The sequence below is a fragment of the Apodemus sylvaticus genome, chromosome 10, assembly GCF_947179515.1.
Source record: "Apodemus sylvaticus chromosome 10, mApoSyl1.1, whole genome shotgun sequence".
Classification (NCBI taxonomy): domain Eukaryota; kingdom Metazoa; phylum Chordata; class Mammalia; order Rodentia; family Muridae; genus Apodemus; species Apodemus sylvaticus.
This window is the reverse complement of record NC_067481.1, coordinates 8,159,599-8,166,169: the sequence shown is the minus strand read 5'-3', so window position 1 is coordinate 8,166,169 and position 6,571 is coordinate 8,159,599. Positions and strand designations below refer to the sequence as shown.

Sequence of the window (6,571 nt, the reverse complement as noted above, 5' to 3'; positions counted from 1 at the left end):
ACACTGACAGACAAGACTGAAAGGAGGAGAAGGTGGAAGTCCTCCCTGGGAGTCCTCTTGCAGGAACCAACTCTGCTTGAAACTTGACTTTTTTTTTTCCCACTCCAGGCAATTACCGAGGAATATAGCTTTTGTTCTAAGTCACCAGCTGGCACTATTTTGCTCCCGGCTGAGGAAACTCAGGCACCCTTCCCTACTTCTTCCTGGCCACCTCCCAAGCCCAGACCCTGGAGAGACCCTAAGAATTCTGTTCCCCGCACCTCCTCCCTCTCACCTTCCCCCCACTTCCTTCACTTTCATCTCCCGCTAAACCCAGCATCAACATGCGAAATGGTGAAGTCCCCATGGCAACCACTCTGATGCCAGAACCCAGGATTAGGACACCAGATCCACCAGAGAGACTGGGAGGTGGGGGCCCCAGCTCTGAGTGAGAAAACCCTCAGTGAAGGGACAACACCCCTAGCCACTATTGCTATTATTTAAAAGAACAAAGTGGCAGAGAACCCCTAACTGCATATGCAATGAGCACACACAAGCCAGAAGGCTGGAAGAAAAGGCCCAGGAAATCTATGACACTACACCACAGGGTCAATCCTGGTGAAGGGGAGAAAAAGACAACAAGGCCACCTCCCTAGGTTTCTTCCAGAGACAGGGCCCCATTAGGGGAGGCCCTCTTCGGTTTCTGTGGCCTAGTTTCCCTCTAGCTCCTACAAGTCCCCTGGCCAAGCCCTGGATGCCCAGCTTTGGCCAAGACCTGTGGAAGCCACAGCCGCCTGTACCTCACAGCGCCCCCTGCCGGCCTCCCAGTGAACCCTGGGCCTCTCAGCTCTGCTTCCTTCCCCACTCAATCACTGGAACAAAGTTCCTGCTGTCCCTCTCCACCCGGGGTCTGTCACCACTACCCAGCCTCAAGTCAATTCTGAATCGACCTCAGTGGTTTCTTCACACACTAGCGCAAACTCCACAGGGAACACCTCAGACGCCCTGAGGATGCCTGTATGTATATATAGCTCACCAGCTTCTCACACAGTGTGCACAAACTGTGATTCTTGTTATCACATACTCAGAGACCAACACACAATCACACATGCCCAGACACAGGCAGAGACTCACTCTTATACTATTATAGAGACAGGCCACATATTCACACACCAACACACACACACACACACACACACACACAGACACCACATCCTGGGCTCATACTCAGTACATACCCACACACTCACACACTTATACATACACTTATACCCAGGGACTCACACTCAACAATACCACAAACACATACACACACACACACACAGTCTCACACTCATATGCCTGCACAGAAACTTATACACACACTGTCACATACCAAAGACACATGCAAGACTCACACAATCACTCAGGCATGTTCAAATATATACACTGACACACCTTGGGACTCACACTCACAGACACCAGCAGGAAATACACTGACACACGCACTGAAGGCACGCATACACAGAGACTCAAGCCATGCAGACACACACAGTCAACATTCACACCAACACATAAACACAGAAGCATTCACACTCACATCAACATAGGAACATGCACACAAACTCACACACAGCCATGCTAGGGACCTTCCTGAGACCCCTGCTTACTTGGAGGGTAGCAGCCTCTGGGAGTTCCCTCTGTGGGCCTGGCAGACCAGGTTTGTGACTGCCATGACCAGTCTCCCCATACTCGTGTTCCCAGAGGAATGAGAGAAAGAAAACTAGAAATTTTCCAAAAAGATTCAGAACTCTCTAGAATGTTCCAGAAGTCTACAGACTTATATATTAATATAACAGTGCTATACTGGCGCTATGGTTAGATCATGGCTGTCTGACTAGATAAACTTGGTACTCTATTCTATGGAGTCTGGAACCTCAGACAAGGCTGATCTTCCTGTTGGTCTTCCCTAGAGGGTTCCCAGGTAAACATGAAGTTCAAGGACTTTCTGAGGTACCTACTGTACACAGGGTAATTGGGGACCCAACCGTCATTTAGAAGGACTTTGTATGCTTGGTGCATAACCTTTTAATTCACCAATCCAACCCAACCATGTGCATGAGAATGAGTGTGTATGTGTGTTGTGAGTGTATGTGTGCATTAGCATGTGTGTGTATGTGTGTTGTGAGTGTATGTGTGCGTTAGCACGTGTATGTGTATTGTGAGTGTATGTGTGCGTTAGCATGTGTGTGTGTGTTGTGAGTGTATGTGTGCGTTAGCATGTGTGTGTATGTGTGTGAGTGTGTATATGTGTATGAGCATGTGTGTATGTGTTTAAGTGTGACTATGTGGTCTAGAAGCAGCTGCTCCGCTCCCTCTCAGACCCCCATCTTCAGTTCACTGCCTTCACTCCAGACTTCACCATGTCCATCAGGGTGACTCAGAAATCCTACAAGATGTCCACCTCCGGTCCCCGGGCCTTCAGCAGCTGCTCATTCACGAGTGGACCCAGTACCTGCATCAGCTCTTCCAGCTTTTCCAGGGTGGACAGCAGCTGCAGCAGCTTCTGGGGAAGCCTGGGCAGCAACGTGGGTCTGGGCGGCTTTGGCGGGGCTGGTGTCGGGGGGAACACAGCGGTCATGGTGAACCAGAGCCTGCTGAACCCCTTGAAGCTGGAGGTGGACCCCAACATTCAGGCTGTGCTCACTCAGGAGAAGGAGCAGATTAAATCCCTGAACAACAAGTTCGCCTCCTTCACTGACAAGGTGCACTTCCTGGAGCAGCAGAACAAGATGCTGGAGGCCAAATGGAGCCTGTTGCAGCAGCAGAAGACATCGAGGAGTAACACGGACAACATGTTCGAGAGCTACATCAACAGCCTCCGCCGACAGCCAGAAGCCCTGGGCCAGGAGACGCTGAAGTTGGAGGCGGAGCTCGGCAACATGCAGGGCCTGGTGGAGGATATCAAGAATAAGTATGAAGATGAGATCAACAAGCGTACTGAGATGGAGAGTGATTTTGTCTTCATCAAGAAGGAGGTGAATGAAGCGTACACGAATGAGGTGGAACTCGAGTCCCGCCCGGAAGGGCTGACCGATGACATCAACTTCCTCCGGCAGATCCACAAAGAGGAGATCCGTGAGCTGCAGTCTCAAATCTCAGACACGTCTGTGGTGCTGTCCATGGACAGCAGCCGTTCCCTGGACATGGACTGCATCATCGCCGAAGTTCGTGCCCAGTATGAGGACATCGCCAACCGCAGCCGGGCTGAGACTGAAACCATGTACCAGATAAGTACGAGGAATTGCAGACCCTGGCGGGGAAGCATGGGGATGATCTGCGCCGCACAAAGACACAGATCTCCGAGATGAACAGCAACATCAGCCGCCTGCAGGCGGAGATTGAAGCTCTCAAAGGCCAGAGGGCAACCCTGGAGGCGGCCATTGCTGATGCAGAGCGGCGTGGGGAGATGGCCATTAAGAACGCCAACGCCAAGCTGAGTGAGCTGGAGGTTGCCCTGCAACGGGTCAAGCAGGACATGGCCCGGCAGCTCTGAGAGTACCAGGAGCATCAAGCTGGCCCTGGACATCGGGATCGCCACCTACCACAAGCTGCTGGAGGGCGAGGAGAGCAGGCTGGAGTCCGGGATGCAGAACATGAGTATCCATACGAAGACCACCAGTGGCTACTCAGGAGGACTAGCCTCATCCTATGGGGGACTCACTAGCCCTGGCTTCAACTATGGTATGAGCTCCTTCCAGCCCAGCTTCAGTTCCGTAGGAGGGGATCCAGCACTTTTAGCCACAGCACCAAGGCTGTGGTCGTGAAGCAGATTGAAACCCGAGATGGGAAGCTGGTGTCCGAGTGAAGGGCCACTGAAGTCATTGCCAGCCTGAGCTCCTGCAGCTGCCCAGGGTCAGGGAACTAGAGACCTGCCTGAGGATGAGCCCTAATCCTCTGGCCAACCTTGAGAGGAATTTCCTATCTGGGATATCCCAATGGCCCCCATCCAAACCCAATTCAATTGTATTTTCCAAAATAAAGCCTCAGCTGGCTCTATCAACTAAAAAAAAAAAAAGTGTGACTATGTATGTATATGTGTGTTAGCATGTGTGTATTGTGTTGTGTGTTTGTGTGTGAGCATATGTGTGTTTGAGTGTGTATTTGTATGTGAGCATGTGTGTGTGACTGTGTGTGTATATGTGTGTGTTAGCATGTGTGTGTATGTGTGTGAGTGTATGTATGTGTATGTTGAAGATGCTGATGTGTACACATGCATGTAGAGATCAGAGATCAGCCTGGGGCATTTGCTGTCCTTAGGAACCATCTACCTTGTTTGTTGAGACAGGATCTAACTGCTTGGGAACTCACCACGTAGGCTAGACTGTTTGTCTGGGAAGGTGCCTGTCTCTATCTTCCCAGGACTGGGGTTACAAGCAAGGCTTTCTCATGTGAGTTTTTATGAGCCATCCCCCAGCCCTGGTGTCAATTTTCCACTACTGTCCTGTGCTATGTTTTGAATGCTGTTCACCTAACAAAGTCCACGATGAGGCTCCATAGCAGTGTAGAAGTGTGGGGAGAAGCCAGACTCTCCTGGGCAGACCGCTGTCACAGGGGGTGGAGCCCTCCCAGGTGGACCCATGCCTCTCTAGTGTGAGTTCTTGCTCTGGAGGAGTTGGCTGATGTAGCAGAGAGCAGGTTGGCATAAAGTAAGGCTGCCCCTTGTGTTTGTGCTCACAGCTTTCACTATGGGCTGAAGCAGCAGTGGTCCCCAGCAGAAGTAGATCCAACATGTCCCTTCAATCTAGAACATTCCAGCATGCAGATCCTTGAGTGCAAACAAGTCTCTTTTCTCTCTGCATTACCCAGTCTCAGTTATTCTGTTATAGCCACAGGAGATGGTCTAGGGCACATTGACTGCCCCCTCCCCACCCTTCTCAGAGTAACGTGGTCCAAAAGAGCTGCGGAGCTGCATTCCAGCACTTTCTGCCATCTGCTGAGGCTCTTGTGTGCTGTCTGGGCAGCAGAGGGGCTGGCCCATCTGTCTCTATCTGGTGCTGTGCAGGGTCACCTTACATGCGGAGCAGAGATGAAGCTGGCTGGTGATGCCTCCTGATGGAAGCAAATTTGACTCCTATAATGGCCTGAGGAAAGGGCATGGCCTGAGACTCTGTATTGCTCTGTCACAGAAATTAAAGAAAGAGTTTGGCACAATAAAAGGCTGTCTGTTCGGTGGCCTGCTCACCCTGGCCAGCTTCTCCCTGCTCTCTTTGCTGATAATGCCGATAAGGATCCTCTTAGTGTGGCAGGCAGGATAAATTGGCTCTCCAGCCTCACAGGCAAACCTTGGAAGACAGTTGTCCCTCCAACCTCTACTCCAAACAGCTTGGGGTGAAAATAGCCACAGGGGCACGGAGGCCTTATGGAAGAGTGTCTGTCCACCAACTTTCTCCAGAGTCATCCCACTCTGACCCCAAAGGACAAAAATAGAAAATATCTCCGGGGCTAACAGTGTGCTAAATGGTTCCCAGAGTGAGGGATGGGAGATGGGTGTGGTGATCAGATGCGCAGGTGCAAGTTCTGAAGGTTGTTGAATTCAACCCCTCTGCCCAGCTCTGGTAGGTACCGTCCTCATTCCCATCCCGCCCAACTTGAGATGTCTTCTTTTTCTGCTATTCCTCCTCCTCTTCTCTTCCACTTCCCCCTTCTTCCTCCTCTTCCTCCTCCTCTTTCCCTTACCCCTCCTCTTCCTCTTCTTCCTCCTCTTCCCCTCCTCTTTCTCCTCCTCTTCCCATCTTCTCTTCCTCTTCTCCTCCTCCCTTTCTCTACCTCCTCCTCTTCATCTCTTTCATCATCCCCTTCTACTTCATCATCCCCTTCCTCCTCCTCCTCCCCCCTTCCTCATCCCCCTCTTCCTCCTCTTCTTCCTCCTCCTCCTATTCTTTTTCTTCTTCTTTCTTTTTCCACCAAATCCAGTTAATGCTGCCCAGCTGGTCTTGAATGTGGGGCCTGCCCTGATGTATAGTCAACCTACCAAGGGTCACACCATTAAAGACGATTGACACTCTCTCTTCCAGAAGCTATGAAATGCCAATGGCTCCTCAACCAGTGAGGATTTTGTGTCTACCCACACCCACACCCCATGATGGAATTTTTTTTGGTCTGGCTTCAGCTTGTGCAGGTCCTGAGCATGTTGCCACAATCTCCACGAGTCCATGTGAGCATCTGTTGTGTCTGGAAAAGACTGTTTCCTCAATGTTACCACCCACCTCTGGCTCTTAAAATCTTTCCACTTCCTCTTCCATAAAGATCCCCGAGTCTTGGGGGAAGGGGGAAGGTATGAATGTTTCATTTAGCTCTGAGCACTCTACAGTTCTCTGCCCACTGGCCCATCTCGGGGAGGGGGTGCCATCCTGGGCAAGAAGATACCTTAATGGCGGATGAGAGATGCTCTGAGCTACGGGTATGGTGATAAGTCATTGGGAGTCATTTTGGTAATTTGCGAATGTATTTGAAAGTTGCTTCTGCATGTTATATTTTTATATTTTTATTCTAAGCAACAGAAAATTAAGCCCCTTCCTAAGGGGTGATGCCTTCCTGTGTTGAAAAACCT

The 6,571-nt window shown here is 50.7% G+C and overlaps 1 pseudogene; it reads left to right on the top strand.

Annotated features, from left to right (window-relative positions):
• Positions 1 to 2,381: 2,381 nt before the first annotated feature.
• On the top strand, positions 2,382 to 3,826 carry LOC127694320 (keratin, type II cytoskeletal 8-like; annotated as a pseudogene).
• Positions 3,827 to 6,571: the final 2,745 nt, after the last annotated feature.